The sequence below is a fragment of the Petaurus breviceps genome, unplaced genomic scaffold, assembly GCF_028583685.1.
Source record: "Petaurus breviceps papuanus isolate PSGF00001 unplaced genomic scaffold, PetGlider_PUasm1.0 78, whole genome shotgun sequence".
Classification (NCBI taxonomy): Eukaryota; Metazoa; Chordata; class Mammalia; order Diprotodontia; family Petauridae; genus Petaurus; species Petaurus breviceps.
Window position 1 is genome coordinate 1,983,465 of NW_027186502.1, and position 15,909 is coordinate 1,999,373.

Below are 15,909 nucleotides of genomic sequence, written 5' to 3' on the forward strand. Positions count from 1 at the left end.
CAAAAAAACAAATGCTGAAAACTAAAAATAAATAAACTAATTTTTTTAAATAGATTTTTTAACAGAATTATTTAAACAGGATCCTCAAATTCAGTTTATGGTTATGTTATTGACTACTTGGAGGTTAGCAGTAAACCTCATTGACATAAAATAACTTGGAAACTTTTTAAATTAGCTACCTTAAATTTCACCATTGTCTTGGACATCATACAATTAAACATCCAACCTTGATCTTCTTTCTGATGCCAACTTTTCCCACTGGGGTCAGGCCATTCCTGCCAATGCTAAGACACTATTAGCAGTATTGAATTGCCCAATGCAGGTTCTTCTCCCTGCTATCAGACACTGACTCTTGGGAGGGTTTGGGAGGGGATATTCTGGGCTGGGACTGACTTAGGACAGTCCCCAGGTAATGTAGGAACATATTGGAACACAGTGAGATACTCATAACTCCTTCAACAGTTAGCAAAAGGAAATTTACTTAGTCATAGCAGAAGAAGGCTTTTCAACAAAGATAGGCATTGAGGACACCTTAGGTTGATACAATTGAGAGGAGATCCCTCAACTGAGTCAGTCATCCTTTCCTACCAGTCAAGCATCAGAGGGCATCTGGAATTCTTCATGACTTCTTTGTACTCAGGAAACCAAGAAGCAATGTCAATAGCCTGAGCTTTCATTCCCTGGAGCCCACAGAGACTCAGGGATGATCATCATACCTTATAAGGAAAAATTAAACAAACCTGAATGGGGGAAGGGTTTGGATATTGCCCCTACTCTAAGGATGACACTGATATACTCAGCTTCTTCTGTTGGATCCAAGTCAAGCGCCCTGACCATGGGTGCCCCTGAGGTCACCATCCTGAGATTTTTCTCCCCCTGTAGTACTTCACTTGATGGTCTAAGCAGTCTTGTGGTTTCAGTTATCATCTCTTTGCAGATGATTCTCAGATCTATTTGTCCAGCCCTAAGCTCTATCCTCCAGTCTCACATATACAGTTATCCATCATATATTTTGAGCTGGATGTTTCATAGACATCTTTAACTCCACTTGTATAAAACTTAGAATCTTTCCCTCCATACTCCCCCCTCTTCCTAACTTCCCTATTACTGTGAAGGGTATCACCATACTCCAAATAACCCAGGCTCAACATCTAGATGCCATTGCTGACTCTTCACTCTCTCTCACCCTGCCCTCATATCCAATCAGTTGCCAAGTCTTGTTGACTTAACTTTCACATCTCTCACATATGCCCCCATTCTCACTTATGATTGTAAGTAACAGAGCTGGACTTTGACCATAGGTCATCTAACTCTAGAACTAGATACCACAATATCTCCTTTAAGGAACTGGGAAAAGATTGGGAAGCAGGAAGAAGGAATTGAGGATTGGTGGATTATTCTCTTGGGATATAAAAATGAAGATACTGAGGCAAAGATGGGGCAGGGGAGTTGTCCAGTGTTGCAGGAAGATTTCAGGGCAAAGCTGTGTCAACATTCCAGCTTGCTTGAATATGTCAGTGTCTGTGCCAAATGCATATATTCTACTCACCTAGACTATGCCTAGGCCAGATTCATTTAGGGATTCTACAAAGTCAGTTGTTTATAAGGAAATTCCATCCAATAGTGGTTTGTACATTCTCTGCAATTTATAGTCCTAGAGATTGCCTAGAGCACTAAGTTTTGTAACTTACCCAGGTTCACCCAGACTATATATGTTCAGAGGTGGAAAAGAGGTGGAAAAGACTTTGAATTCATCTAGTCTAATTCCTTCATATAAAGGAAGAAATAGAAGCATAAAGGTTCGATACAATACCCAAAGTCACCCAGCTGGCAGGAAGCAAAGGAGATATTTGAACTCAGACCTTCTCATTCAGATCCAGTGCTCATTCCTCTATACCAGAATTTTCCAAAGTAAAAGGCTAAGGAGAGGAGAAGGGAATATGAAACCCTCTCACAAGCGACAGAAAGTAATAGACAAAATTATTAGATTCTATTTTAGTCTAGTTTGTTTTAATGAAAACAAAATTCAAACCCAAGTAAACAGAAATTAAACTAACAATAATTCATTCCAACTGTGAATTCAGTTCAGTAATCATTTAACATAGTATAAGCAGAATAAAATTTGAGTTGACATATGTGAAACCTCAATGAAGGTCTTATGTGCCTCTGTCATTGTCGGTCAGTGTAAGCTTGGGGCAGGGATGAATTGTGTCAACATGCTGCTTGCTGCATTCATTGGAAAGTATATACTCAACTTTATTGGTAGAAGAAATTTCCTCACTCATAAGCCCCCATACCAATAATATTTGCCATACTGGTGAGATCAAACAAAGCTATACTGTGCCTGTGTCTTCCTGACTTAATTTTTCTCAGTGAGAAACCTCTGATGTTTAAAACTTACCTTATCCTTTCTTTTCCCCAATCCTCAGAGAATCTAAGGAGAAAAGGATAATTAACCTAAAGTGCACCACACTGCAGTTTACTTTGTGAAACTTTTGTTTTGTTCTTGGTATTGGTTTCCATATATTGTTGTTGTTGGGGGTGGGGGAAGCAATCAGGATTAAGTGACTAGCCCAGGGTCATACAGTTAGTAAGCATCTGAGGTCAGATTTGAACTCAGGTCCTCCTGACTCCAGGACCAGTGTTCTACCCACAGTACTACCTAGCTGCCCCTGTTTGTCAATTTTTTATTTGGGGGTCAAGGGGGGAGTTTTCATGTGTTCTTTAAAATTATATGACCATTAATGGTAAAGTGTCTAATCCTATGAATTGAGAGTTTTAATTGAGGGAGGAAATCTTATTCATGGAATGAAGGTTCAATAAGAATAGAGATGAGGAGGATTTCATATTTTTGGAAGTTCGGGAGGATATTCCAGATTATATCAGAACCTAGGAAGCAGCTAACTATCCTTTAGCAGGCACTACAAAAGTAATCCAGGTCTGAGGAGGGTAAGCAGGCCACTCAGGTTAGCAAGGGTTCCACCTGGAGGCCAAATGATGTAGTACACCCACCTCACCTGGATAAGTAATGAATGGATCACAGAGCAGTCTTGCTCTCTGTAACAGCAGAAACTAGGGGAATAGGCCAGGATGAGTACTTTTCCACATACATCTCTAGTATGTTCGCCACCCATACCACCCATCACATTGGCAAATGGCACCTATGTTATTCATTTAAGTAGGAACTATGTCCAAATGTCACTGTGGGATAGATACTGGGGAGAAACAACTGACTTTGCAAAATCCCTAAATGAATCTGGCCTAGACATAATCTAGGAGAGCAAAGTATGTGCATTTGGGACAGATGTATTCAAGCAAGCTGGAATGTAGACACAGCTCAGCCCCAAACTCTTCCTGAGACACTATAGACCTCCCCTGCTTCGTCTCTGCCTCAGGATCTTCATCTCTAAATGCCAGAAGAAAAATCTACCAATCCACAAATCCTTCTTCCTTCTCCCCAACCCTCTCCCAGGTCCTTAAAGGATTGTGATATCTGGTTCTAGAGTCAAATGACCTGCATTCAAAACCCAGCTCTGCCACTTAAAACCTATATGACCTTGAGCAAGGCATTAACTTCCCTGTGCCCTGATTTCCTCATCTGTTAAATGAAGGGTTGGATTAGATAACCTATAAGATCCTTTCCAACTTTATATCTATGTTCCTAGGAAAAAAAGCAACTGACTAGAGTCAAAAGACCTGAGTTCAAATTCTGCTTCTGATACTTTCTATCTACATAACCTTAGGTAAGTAGTCTCACTTACTTGGGCCTCAATTTTCTCACCTGTAAAAGTAGACAGTTAACCTAGAAAGCCTCTGAGGTTGCTTTTTGCTCTAGGTCTATGATATAATAAGCAGACTATGGTCAGGTAGACGGGGAGAAATGTGCCTTCTGTCTGTCTTAGAGTTAGAAGCAACCCTGCAGTGAAGGGGCAAGAAGAAACAATGATACACAGAGAAGCTGAATCTATTTACTAAAATGCATGTGTCTTCATAATTATCCTAACCAGCAAAGGTTTTCCTTACTCCAAATTCACCTGAACATAAAGGCTGACCTTTTCAATACTACATTTTTTTTAAAGCAATCGGGGTTAAGTAACTTGCTCAAGGTTACACGGCCAGTTATTTCTGGGTGTGGTGCAGAGTATCTGAGCCCAGATTTGATCCCCCGGTCATCCCGACACTGGAGCCAGTGCTCTTACTCGCTGAGCCACCTGGCCGCCCCTCAATACTACATTTTACTAGTTTTGTAATATGGAAGCAAGACAAAGCTCCATTGCCTCTAAAAAATAAAGGTGTGCAGTACAATGCAGCAGGATTTAACATATAGAGAATGAGGAACTCCAGAGAAGAGGCATAAAGGATGTCATCAGGGAATTATGCGTGTTCCAGGAAGAGAATATGGACTGGTCATGTGGGGTGATTGGTGGACAGCCAGAGTCCTCCATTGATAGGAGAATGAAGACTGCTTCGAGAATGTTGAGTGGACTCCCCTGTGGTGAGCTCTTGAATGAACATAGACAAAAGTCACACTATATGGCTTATGATCAATGTGGGTGGAGGGAACTCCCCAAATCAATGAAATCTCAGATCAATGTGAATGTTTGAGTAATTATCATCACAGAGGTATTAAATGGCAAAGAACTGAGATCATGATCATGAGTCCAGTCCAAAAGATAAAAGCAAAGTTATACCCTAAACTATATACAAAGTATGTACACAGTTAATTAAAAGCAAAAAAAAGTGCTACATGAATGTCCGTCAGTCAGTGAGTCAGCTAGCACTTAGCAAATGTCAGCTATTCTTATTAGGATGACAGAATCATAGCCTTTAGACCTCCAAAGACCAGAAAGATCATCTATTTTAAGATACCTTTCTTTTTATCTTAGAGAAAACTGAGACTCAGAAAAATGAAGTAATTTGCCCAAGGTCAGATAAATAATAAGTAAGGAAACCAGGTCATTAGGCAATTTCCAAAGATTTAGCTACCGGACTGGCATCCTCTCTTCTTCAAAAAAACAGGGTTTTTTGTTTGGTCTTTTTTGTTTGTTTTTCACAGTGTTTTTTAAAAGTAGATTAAAAAACACTAAGTTTTGGAAGTTCTGAGAGAAGATTGGTTTCTTACATTGGCACCAGATGTACTAAAGAGCCATAAAAATGAGAAACCCAGGAGCCCAGCCAGTAGCAGAACGTTTGGCCAATGAGAACTTCATGACTCCATGGGCATAGAGGCTTTCACGCTCTCTCAGCCGATGCAGGGCCTTGACTCCTTCTCACTCTGACAGTGTCATGTCAGCGTACAAAGCTGTGACCAGCCTCCTGGTGAGCCTCTCCCGACCCAGATGACAGATAAACAGACTGGCACGGGTCTAAACTTGAAGTGTTTCCAGCTTCATAAAAGCTGTCCAAAATTTTGTTCTGTTGGCACAATGTTCTGGAATCCAGGGTCACTCTGATGCTATCCTGAGCTAGATGAAGAGCAGTTAGCACTAAAATGTAAGTGGGCCAAAAAGCCCTGCTATGTAGTTCGGCACAAAGCCTTGTAATATGACATATAGCCAGGAGGTGGTGCCAAGGGCACACATTTGAATGGCAGTATTCTAAGGGGGAAAATTTTCGGAGGCCATTCCCTTTCAAAATTTTCCTAACAACCAGAAGGATGTTTCACAAGCAAAGCTGAGATCTGCTGACTTATCTCCACTGGAAAAGCAATGGAAGGGGTTAAGTAGGACAATTTCTATTTATTAAAAAGATCATAGATTTACAGAAGTAATATACCTTTGCAGGTGCTATCCCTCCTACTGTATATGGTACGCTCCTTCCTCACCTCTGCTTTTAGAATTCCTGATTTCAAACCCCTTCCCAAATCCACCCGTCTCCATAGGAATACTTTCTCCCTTTTGATTGCTTTGGGTGTATTTCATATTTTGCTATTTGTTTGTAAACTCCTTGAGGGCAGGGATATAGTAGCACTCAATGTTTGCTGAATTGAACTGAGTCTAACAGTTAGAAGGAAGAACAGAGGACATCTAGTGTAACCTTTACCTGCAGAATTCCCATTACGATACCATCAGCAAGTATTCCTCTAGTCTTCCATGAAAGATTTTAGCCAGAAGAAAGCTGCTATCTCACAGAAAAGTCTGTTTGTTCCACTTTGGATAGCTCTAATTGCTGGAGGTTGGTTTGGGTTTTTTCCTCCCTTACATTAAAGCAAAATTCGCCTCTCTGCAATTTCCAACTCGTGTTCCTTCAGCTGCCCTCTGGGGACAGGCAAATAAATTTAATCACTCTTCCACATGACACCATTTCAAATACTTGAAGACAGCTATCACCCTCCCTCCTCTGCCCTTCCCACCCCTCCAAACTTTCAGCAAGCTAAATATTCTCAGTGTCTTCAAGCGGTGCGTGCTGAAAGGTCTCCAGCAAGCACCTGTACCAAGGTCTCACCCCTTATGAGACTCTCTATTAGCGTGTTTCCTGAAATAAAGTGCCTAGAACTGAGCACAGTGCTTTGGATTTGGTCTGACCAGAGTAGAATATTGCATCTATTCTATCATTTTCCTGATACTGGGAACTATATCTCTATAAATACAACATAAAGCTACATTTTTGGGGCCTAGAAGGGGGGACGGGTGTCTTATACTGTTAATTCATATCAAACTTGCAGTACCCTAAACACCGAGATATTTTTCAGACTGTGACTTTCTCATTTTGCGAATGTACGCCCTGTAATGCCATGGAAAAAGAGTTGGATTTGGATTCAGACAACATGGGTTCAAATTTCTTCAACTGTAGATAAATCACTTAACTTTTCTAGGCCTCTGTTTACCCATCTGAAAAATGAAATCATTGAACTACATGACTTCTAAGGTCCCTTCTAGTCTTAAATCTATTATTTTATGTCAAGGTGATTGTTTGAGCACAAGTTCAAGTATAAGACTTTATGTCAAGTTCTATTAAATTTAATCTTAATGGACTTGGGCCAATATTTTATCCTCTTGAGATTTTTTTGGATTCTGATTCTATCCTCCAACATGTTAGCTATCTCTCCCTCTCTGAGTCATCTGTAAATTTAATAAAGATGCCATCTGTGCCTTCATTGATAAAAATGTTAAATAGCATAGAACCGAGGAAATTTTCTGGGATAACCTACTAGAGAATTCCCTCCAAAGTGACATTGTTCCATTAATGGGTTCAGTCATTCATCCAGTTCTGATGACACCAAACTATACTATTCTCTAGCCTCCATTCTGTGATTTTGTCCAAAAGCATAACATGACAGTGTTTGCCAAAGAAAGCAGTCACAATGTAGGAAGAAGAAAGACCCTGAGAAGTTCACAGGAGACAAAAATCCAAGGAAGAAGTCAGCAGGAAAAGTGATGGCCTCAGATGTTTATACGTTAATGTACAAAAATCTATAACAAGCAAGGTGATGTAAATATCTTAATGCAAGGGGACAAATTTTACTTTAAGATATCACTAATAGGTGGCACAGTAAATAGAGCACTGGCCCTGTAGTCAGGAGGACCTGAGTTCAAATCCAGCCTCAGACACTTAACACTTACTAGCTGTGTGACCTTGGGCAAGTCACTTAACCCCAATTGCCCTCCAATTTTTTTTAAAAAAAGATATCACTAATAAATAGTGGTTTAGGGTTCATGACTGAAATATGGCCCTGCAAGGCTACACTTTTTAAAAATGTAAGAGGAGAGTAAATGGAGGGGAGGAAGAAGAGGAGTAGCTGTGTTTGCTTAGGAGACATATCCATTGAAAGCAATCCCAGAACCACAGTGGAAAAGCATGGTAGAGAACATTTAAGTGAAGAGAAATATAGTAGAAGGGATACGAGAGTATACTACAGACAGCCTGAACAGAAAGTTGAAATAGAGGGAGAGTTTGAAAAACAAACCATAAGTCTGAAACTGAGGTGCCTAGAGTAATGCTGTGGAGTTTACACAATCCAAATACTTGCTACAATCCCATTAGGCATAGATATCTGCACTCTCTGTCAAAAACAGAGCAGCTAACAATTTCTTTTCTTACCGTAACCATTATCCTTCTAAAGGTGGAGGTAGCAGCAAGGGAATATCCTATACCAGATTTGATTCTGTTGCTAGAAAAAGAAGGGAAAGCTAGAGATAGTCTTAAATACAGCTACCATTTTGGAAGACCCGATTTTAAAGTATTCAGAAAAGGGAAGATCCAAAAAACTAAAATTTTACAAGTGGTCACCCAAGGAAAGAGAAAGAGAGAATACTAGGTTTGAGTCAGGAAGACATGCACTGGAATATCTCCTCAGGCACCTATCTATCTGGATCTCAGTTTTCTCACTTATAAAGAGAAAGTGTTGAATCCAAAGACCTCCTCCAAGATCTATTCCAGCTCAAAAACCTATGATCAAATTCTGAAGAGAAAATAAGCAATTGTTGTGAGATTTTAAAAGAGGGGAAATGTCCAAAGAGAACAGTGTTGATATATAGGGAATTCTGCTCTAATTCTGTTTTTTTAAACAATTCCTCACCAGTCTAAAGAATATTCTGTTACAGAAAACAGAAGCAAAATAAAAGATGTGAAATAATTCTGCGTTCTCACTATGTAGCACCAACACAATATTCATGGCATGGACAGCGACTGTGATTATGCCAGCGTAGTTCTCAATTGCAAAATATAACAGACTCTCCATAGAGAAGACAAAAAAAAACATTTATTCAAATACCAGACAACTGAATGACCAAACCAGCAATCCAAATCCATTATAGCAACAAAGAAGTTAATACACCATAGCACTGCAGTCACACCATCCTTCAGGCTTCCCACAAACATTCACAAGTCTGTCACAGCAGGGGGAAAACAAATACTCACAAGGCTAGTTGTCTCCTTGGATATGTGCTCTTCTCCCTTCAGCTCTAACTGCTGTTACTCCCAGCTTCCTGTGGGCTCTTCCCCACCTTTCAGCAAGTTCCTCCCACCACAGGCTCCATGTGATTATTTTCAGTCTATTAATGGGCAGGGAAGATTTTCAAATTCCCATTACCATTACACACTATCTCCTTATCCAGGTTGAAAAGTAATTCCATATCTTCATTGATCCTTTTCTTATGCATAATGCTTCTCACAAAGTCCTTCCTATTATCCCTAGCATTTATAACCAGAATCAGCTCATCTCGAGCCATGAGCTCAAAGTCTATTTCATCATCTAGGTACTATTCTAAAAGGACTAGTTCTTCTCTGTCACCTGCCCTTCTTTCCATCTCTCATACAGAGTTTTTTAAATCATTCCTTTTTGACACATCATTCTTCCTGGATAAGTTCTGCCTTATTTGTCTATAAAAATTATTTCTCTAGTGTGTCTTTGGAATTTAATTCTTGATAGCTTTCAATCCCTGATAGGGTAATTTCCCCCATAAAATTTTAGTTCATTGTTTCCTACTTCTCTTTCTCTGCCCTCTGAAATCTTTTCTCCCAAAATTTAAATGTATAAGTAGGACTTTCTTCTCCATTTATATCACTGATTCTAATATGAAATAATCATTTTCCCCTAAAGGTCCTCATTGTTTCTACATCAGCAGCCAGTTCCTTTTAATTGAGAAAAGGGTCCAGAATAGAAAAATGAATATGTCTGTATATAATACTTTCAAAAAATAACTTTAAAATTCAGTTACTTCCAACAAATATATATTAAGTACCTACTACATACAAGATCCCATATTAGGCATTAGGGACACAAAAGTCAAAATGAAAAACAGTATCTACCCCCAAAATGCTTACATTCAATTGAGGGATGAACTTAACATGTATAGCTTTTATTTCTTTGCCTCTGGGCAGGGCTGTCCTGACATTTTGGCAGGAAGAGGATCATAATCAATCAATCAAAAAGCATTTATTTTTTTTTTGGAGGGCAATTGGGGTTAAGTAACTTGCCCAAGGTTACACGGCTAGTATTTTTGTGTGGGTGTTAAGTGTCTGAGGCCGTAACTGAACTCAGGTCCTCCTGACTCCAGGGCCAATGCTCTACTCACTGTGCCACCTAGACACCCCTCAAAAAGCATTTATTAGGCACTTATTATATGCCAATAAAAGACAAAAATTAAAGTTTCTGACCTCAATGCTTTTATATTCTATTGGGGAAGAGAACATGAGTGCACATATTTATATACAAAAATAGTTCGCCTCAGTTTTTCATCTGTAAAATGAGATGCAGAAGGAAATGCAAACTACTCCAGTATCTTTGAAAAGAAAACCCCAAATAGGTTCATTGAGAGTCAGACACAACTGAACCAACTTAACAGAATGATGGGGAAGGGCAGGGGTATTACTAGAAACTGAAGGAGGGAAGAGAATTGAATCTAGAAAGGCTTTATGTAGATGGTAGCATTTGAATAGAGCCTTGAAGGATACCAGGGATTCTAAGAGGCAGAGGTGAGGAGAGAGTGCATTCCAGGCATGAGGGGACAACTTGTGCAATGGTGCTCTATGTGAGAAATAGCAGCAAGATTATTTGGCTGGATTACCAGTTCAATAAAATGACCTAATGAATAATAAGACTGGAAAGCTAGAATGAAGCCATATTTTGAAAAGCTTTAAATGCCATACAGAGGGGTTTTAGGTAATCTGAAAGGAAATAGGGAACCACTAGATCATCATAATAGTAATAATTATATATATATATATATACTTTATTTTATTTCTATAACACTTTATAGTTCATAAAGAATAAAATGACCATCTAATATGATCCCATCATTTTTATTTGGAGAATAAAATAAAATATAAAATAAAATATGATCCCTCTGAGGTCCAGAGGGATCAAATGGCAACTAGTTAGTGACAAAACCAAGTTCAGAGACAAGGAATACCAACTCTTTCCTCTATGAGCTATAGATGGTCTTCCCTTAATCAATGAGGTCATGGCAATGGTAGGACTCTGTAGCAACAAGCACCCCAGCATCCCTAGGGTGGCTGCCACCACAGGTTCTTAGATCTGCTTTGATAAAGGAAAGCAACTCAAAATGGGTTAACAAGCTTACTTTAATCAGTCAAACATATATCATTTACCTAGTTCAGGGGAAAAAGGTCAGCACCCCGAACTTCAGAATATACAGACAGAATTATCAAGACAGAGAAACAGATCAAGTAGACAGTTTCCAAACCGCCCAACCATTACATCCATACCAAATCAACATCTGGGTTTTTCAAAGCCGGGGGACTCTCAACAACAGCTTCCCAGAGTTTCATCTGATCAAATCACAGAACACTTCTCAAAGTGAGCCCCAAAACAAAGCCTCAAATCAGGGTTTATATAGCCTTCTCCTGGCTCAGAGAATGTAACAACCTTCTGGATCCACAGGCCAATCAAAAAGTATCTACTAAAAAACAAGCCTCCCACCCCAGGCTCCAGGTGCACTTTAGCCTAGGGGCAGGAAAGATCTTAAAAATTTACATTTCCATTACAGACTCATATGGAAGTCCCCAGAGACACAAAATTCTATCACTGAGTTCAGTAAGGCTTTATCTGCCTCCTTCTCTCACACTGTATACCATAACACTTTTCTTAGGCTTCAAGTGTCTGCAAACTTTGCCAAATAATGTTTAATAGTAGTATTGTTGTTTCTATAGACAAAAAAAGAAAAAAAAACAGGACAAGGCTAGAGGGAAGAATCAGTCCATTCTGAGGCACAAGTGTGGGATTTGGGGTTTCTTGGGTCATCGCACCATATAATTTTCCATGAGTTTGGTTTATCCCAAATTTCTTCAATCTCCACTGAAAATCTTTAAGACTCTTCCAAAGGCTACCTTGTCCTTCCTTTGGCCTCTGATCAATAACTAAATTCATCCCAGACAGATTAGGGCTGGAGAGTGGTCAGGAAACAGGTCATGATTCTTCTTGAGGAGTCTCATCTCTTAAGAAAGAAAGCCCTCAAGTCTTCTGATACCTTAGCTAGCAAAACCAACTAATATAACAATATCAATAATGATGATAATAATAAAACAATAGCTAGTATTTATATGCTTGTCACACTTTAAGATTTACAAAGTTCTTCACACCCATTATCCCATTTAATATATATTAATATAGTCCTAAGTATCTCCATTGATGTCTAGGGACCTCAGGGTGTCTACAAAAGATACACAATAATAGTAGTGCTAAGAGGCTAGAAATATTGGGGGTCAGAAGAGTGGCTAAACACTCAGAATGAGGGGGGACTCTGTAGCAGACAGGCCTTGGGAATACCTTAGCATGACCCTGGTTCAGTACGTCCTGTACTGCCACCAGCTTGCTCAGAAAAAGCTGTTCTAAAATTGGACTGTCTTCCCTTGGGAAATATGAGAATTTGAAACTCCTTCCCAACAGCCTGAGGAAGATAGGCTTCTTGGGAGGGGCTAGGGTAGAGCAGGAGGATAAGGAAACATAAGAGCATTGTTACCTTCTGTAATGGATGAGTTTTTCCACAGGGCTTAGTTAAAAGCTTGTCTAAGATTCTAGGCATCAGCTTCTCTCTGGGAAGTTAATAGTTGGGTGTGAGGACTCCTGGGCTTAGTATCCAGTCTAATCTCCTAATAATGCTATTGCCTGGTTCTTTTATAACATATACATATATATGTGTGTGTGTGTGTTTATATATACATATATGCATATATGTGTGTATGTATATATGCATATGTATGTGTATGTATATATATATAATTTTTTCTTTTAAAATTCATTCTTTCATTTAACAAATATTTCACAGGTACCAAGGCTTCAGTAGGAATTGATACGAAGACATACTAGATAAATTTCTTATCTTCAAGGAAGCATCTAGGAATACAGGGGACAGTGAACTTGGAATGTCTTTATAAATTATCTAAAATCAGAGGATTGAACCACTTCAAAAGTCCCTTCCCATCTGCATCCAAGATCCTGAGCTCGCATAGTAGACAATTAAGTTTTCACATTTGCTGTATTGGTTGGTCTGTAAAATATTCCTGTGAAATGGAGAGAATTCCTTCAATTTTACAGATGTTAATGATAAAGAAAAAGAAGTTTTGCACAATGGGCAGAGGATTGGCTTCCCAGTTAGAAAGTCCTGCTTTTAAGTCTCATCTTTGACACATTCTCACTGTGTAACCTCAATGTAAGTCACTCAATCTTTCATTGTTCCAAACAACCCTCTAAGATCATAAATTATAACAGAAAGGATGGAACTTCCTCATTGGGAAGTTCTTTATAACAGTGAAATCACAGGTCCAGTCCAAAAAATAAATTAAAGACAAATCACTTATATAGTGCTTATAAAATTCACAAAAGCAATTTTCCCTCATTACAATCCTGTGAAATAGGTAGTGCAGTCCCCATTTTCCAGATGGGGAAGCTGGGCTTTAAAGGTAAAATAACTTGCTCAAAAGTACCCACTTGGTATCCAAACCAGTTTTCGAGGTCTTCTAACTACAAATTCATCTTTCTTCCACTATACCTCATTGCTTCTTATAAGTGATGTCAGAGAGAGAAAGTGATGGGGAAATCCAAAACCATGGGGACTTTTATTACTATTTCCTTTATATTCACATTAGCTGGAAAAGATTTATAAAGAAGATGATACCCAGTTCTCCTTTGCTTTTACTGAGAATAGGACACGAGGAAATGAGCTAAACTTGAAGTTTGATAAATTGAATTTAGGAAAAAATAAAAACCTATCTAAACTCAGAACTGTCAGTGTGAAGATACTTTTTCTTTTTTCCCAAAGCACTTCTAAAAGCATAAGTCTTATTCTGCCATGAATAGAGCAATTAATGGTAATGGATGAGATGGTCTTGCAAAGTTCATATTTCAGACTCTTGATCCTATAATAATATAGCAGTGATATGGTACTATTGTGCCTGGGTAAGCAAGGCTGTTATTTCCTCTTACTTGCTCCATCTTTGTGAGGGTAGGGTTGCTCCTTCATTAAGGTATCATTCTTTCTAGCAACTACTCATGGAGGTAGTTTAACCAAGCCCAAGAGAAAGAAAACAAAAATGGGGAAGGTCCTACTTCAAATACAAGTCCGGCTAGTAATAGCCCATTGCCAGACATTGTTGATTCATCCCCTAGAGCAAAGGTCCTTTATTGTTTTGGTGTCATTGATGTTTTTGGGCTATCTGGTGAAGCCTTTGGACCCCTTCTCAGGATAATGTTTTTAAGTAATTGAAGGAAATGCTAAATTTCATTAAGAGGTTAGTGAAAATAAAGATGAGGAACACCTAGGTGGTACAGTGAGTAAAGCACCTGACCCTGGAGTCAGGAGGACCTGAGTTCAGTTCTGGCCTTAGACACACAAAATAACTAGCCGTGTAACCACGGGCAAGTTACTTAACCCCAATTGCCCTCCAAAAAGAAAAAAAAAGATGACATTTTATTTTCCCATCCAAGTTCATAGACTTCTTGAAATTTATCTCTGGACTTTCAAGGTCCATAAATCCCCTGGTCTAGAGAGACCTGGGTATTTTTTCTTACTGAGCTTGTGAGTTGCAAAAATGAATGAGTAAGTCTCTTTTTTTTTTTTTGAGCTCTGAGCCCCCACCTAGCCAGTGAGTAATTGGCAAAAATAAAACAAATAAACAAAAAAAGCACAGTTTTAAATCTCTCTCTCTCTCTGTCTCTCTCTCTCTCTGTCTCTTTGTCTCTCTCTGTGTCTCTCTCCCATTTTTCCTTAATTGTTCCTCTTTACTAAATTTGAGTGAGGGTACCATAAATTATTAATGAAACCATTATCACAAATGCCAGATCAAGGGACAAAGTAAATATAAAGGTAAATAAACTTGTAAGAATAAGATTTTCCCCATAGCCAGGAGAAAAGACATTCACTTCAGTCCTTTCCCGGGAGGGAGCAAAAGGGCCTAAGGAGAAAAGGGAAGCTAAAACCTTAGCATGTGAAGTATAGAAGGGCTTCAGCATCACAGCATCCATATAGGCATGACTCATATGTGATCCATACACATTTGTAAATCTGGCACAGAATATCTCATAGAGTTGTTTCCTAACCCTCACTCCTGTTGTTTTCACTCTCCTGTTACTTCTTGCTCTCCCTCCTCTACCTAGTCACACTTTTCCTGCTGCTGATATATGGCTTCCAAATGCTCCTCTGTTTTCCCTTTCCTCCAGTCCTTTAGAATGGTACAGGCTATGGAAAGGCTTACATGCACTGATGGAAAGTGAAGTGAGCAGAACCAGGAAAACATTATACACAGTGAGAACAACATTGTGTGATGATCAAATATGATTGACTTAGCTCTTCTCAGCAATACAATGATCCAAGACAAGTCTGAAAGACTCATAATGGAAAATGCTATCCACATCCAGAGAAAGACCTGAGTGAAACTGAATGCAGATTGAAGCATACTATTTTCACTTTATTTTTTGTGGGTTTTTTCTTTTGTTCTGTTTCTTCTTTCACAATATGACTAATATGGAAATATATTTTACATAATTGCACATATATAACCTATATCAAATCACTTCCATCTTAGAGAGGGAAGGAGGAAGGAGAGAGAAAATTTGGAACTCAAAATTTTATATAAAAAAATCAATGTTAAAAATTGTCTTTACATGCAATTAGAAAAGATAAAATATTATTTAAAAGGAGAAAACAGAATGGGACAGACCAGCTTATCAGTCAAAACTGGGCTTTATCAGTAAGTAGCAGAATCAAGGCAAACTCTCCAAGGGATCAAGAAAGGGAACACTGGGCTTCTGTGTCATTTTGGTAACTCCCTAATCTAGGAATTCTCATTATCATTTCCTGTCCCTGAGGTGCTCTGTTTTACTCAAGTCTCTCATACTTCCTCTAAGGATTAATATAACCAGTGGTTGTCCAGAAGTAGGTAGTCATTTGTCTTCAACATCTGCTGAGGTTGTCTTCAACATCAGTCAATAAGAAATACTATTTAACTATA

At 38.8% G+C, this 15,909-nt stretch overlaps 1 long non-coding RNA gene across 2 annotated transcripts in view; it reads left to right on the forward strand.

The window, feature by feature from the left end:
* LOC138175634 (uncharacterized) overlaps nt 1–15,909 on the forward strand; it is an 87,888-nt gene that overhangs the window by 69,340 nt on the left and 2,639 nt on the right. Inside the window, exon 2 of one of the 2 annotated variants that reach the window (XR_011172046.1) lies at nt 3,666–3,743. The exons of the other annotated variant lie outside the window; for it this stretch is intronic. This is a non-coding gene — a long non-coding RNA (uncharacterized lncRNA). The remainder of the gene's footprint in view (nt 1–3,665; nt 3,744–15,909) is intronic. 2 annotated transcript variants of the gene reach the window in all.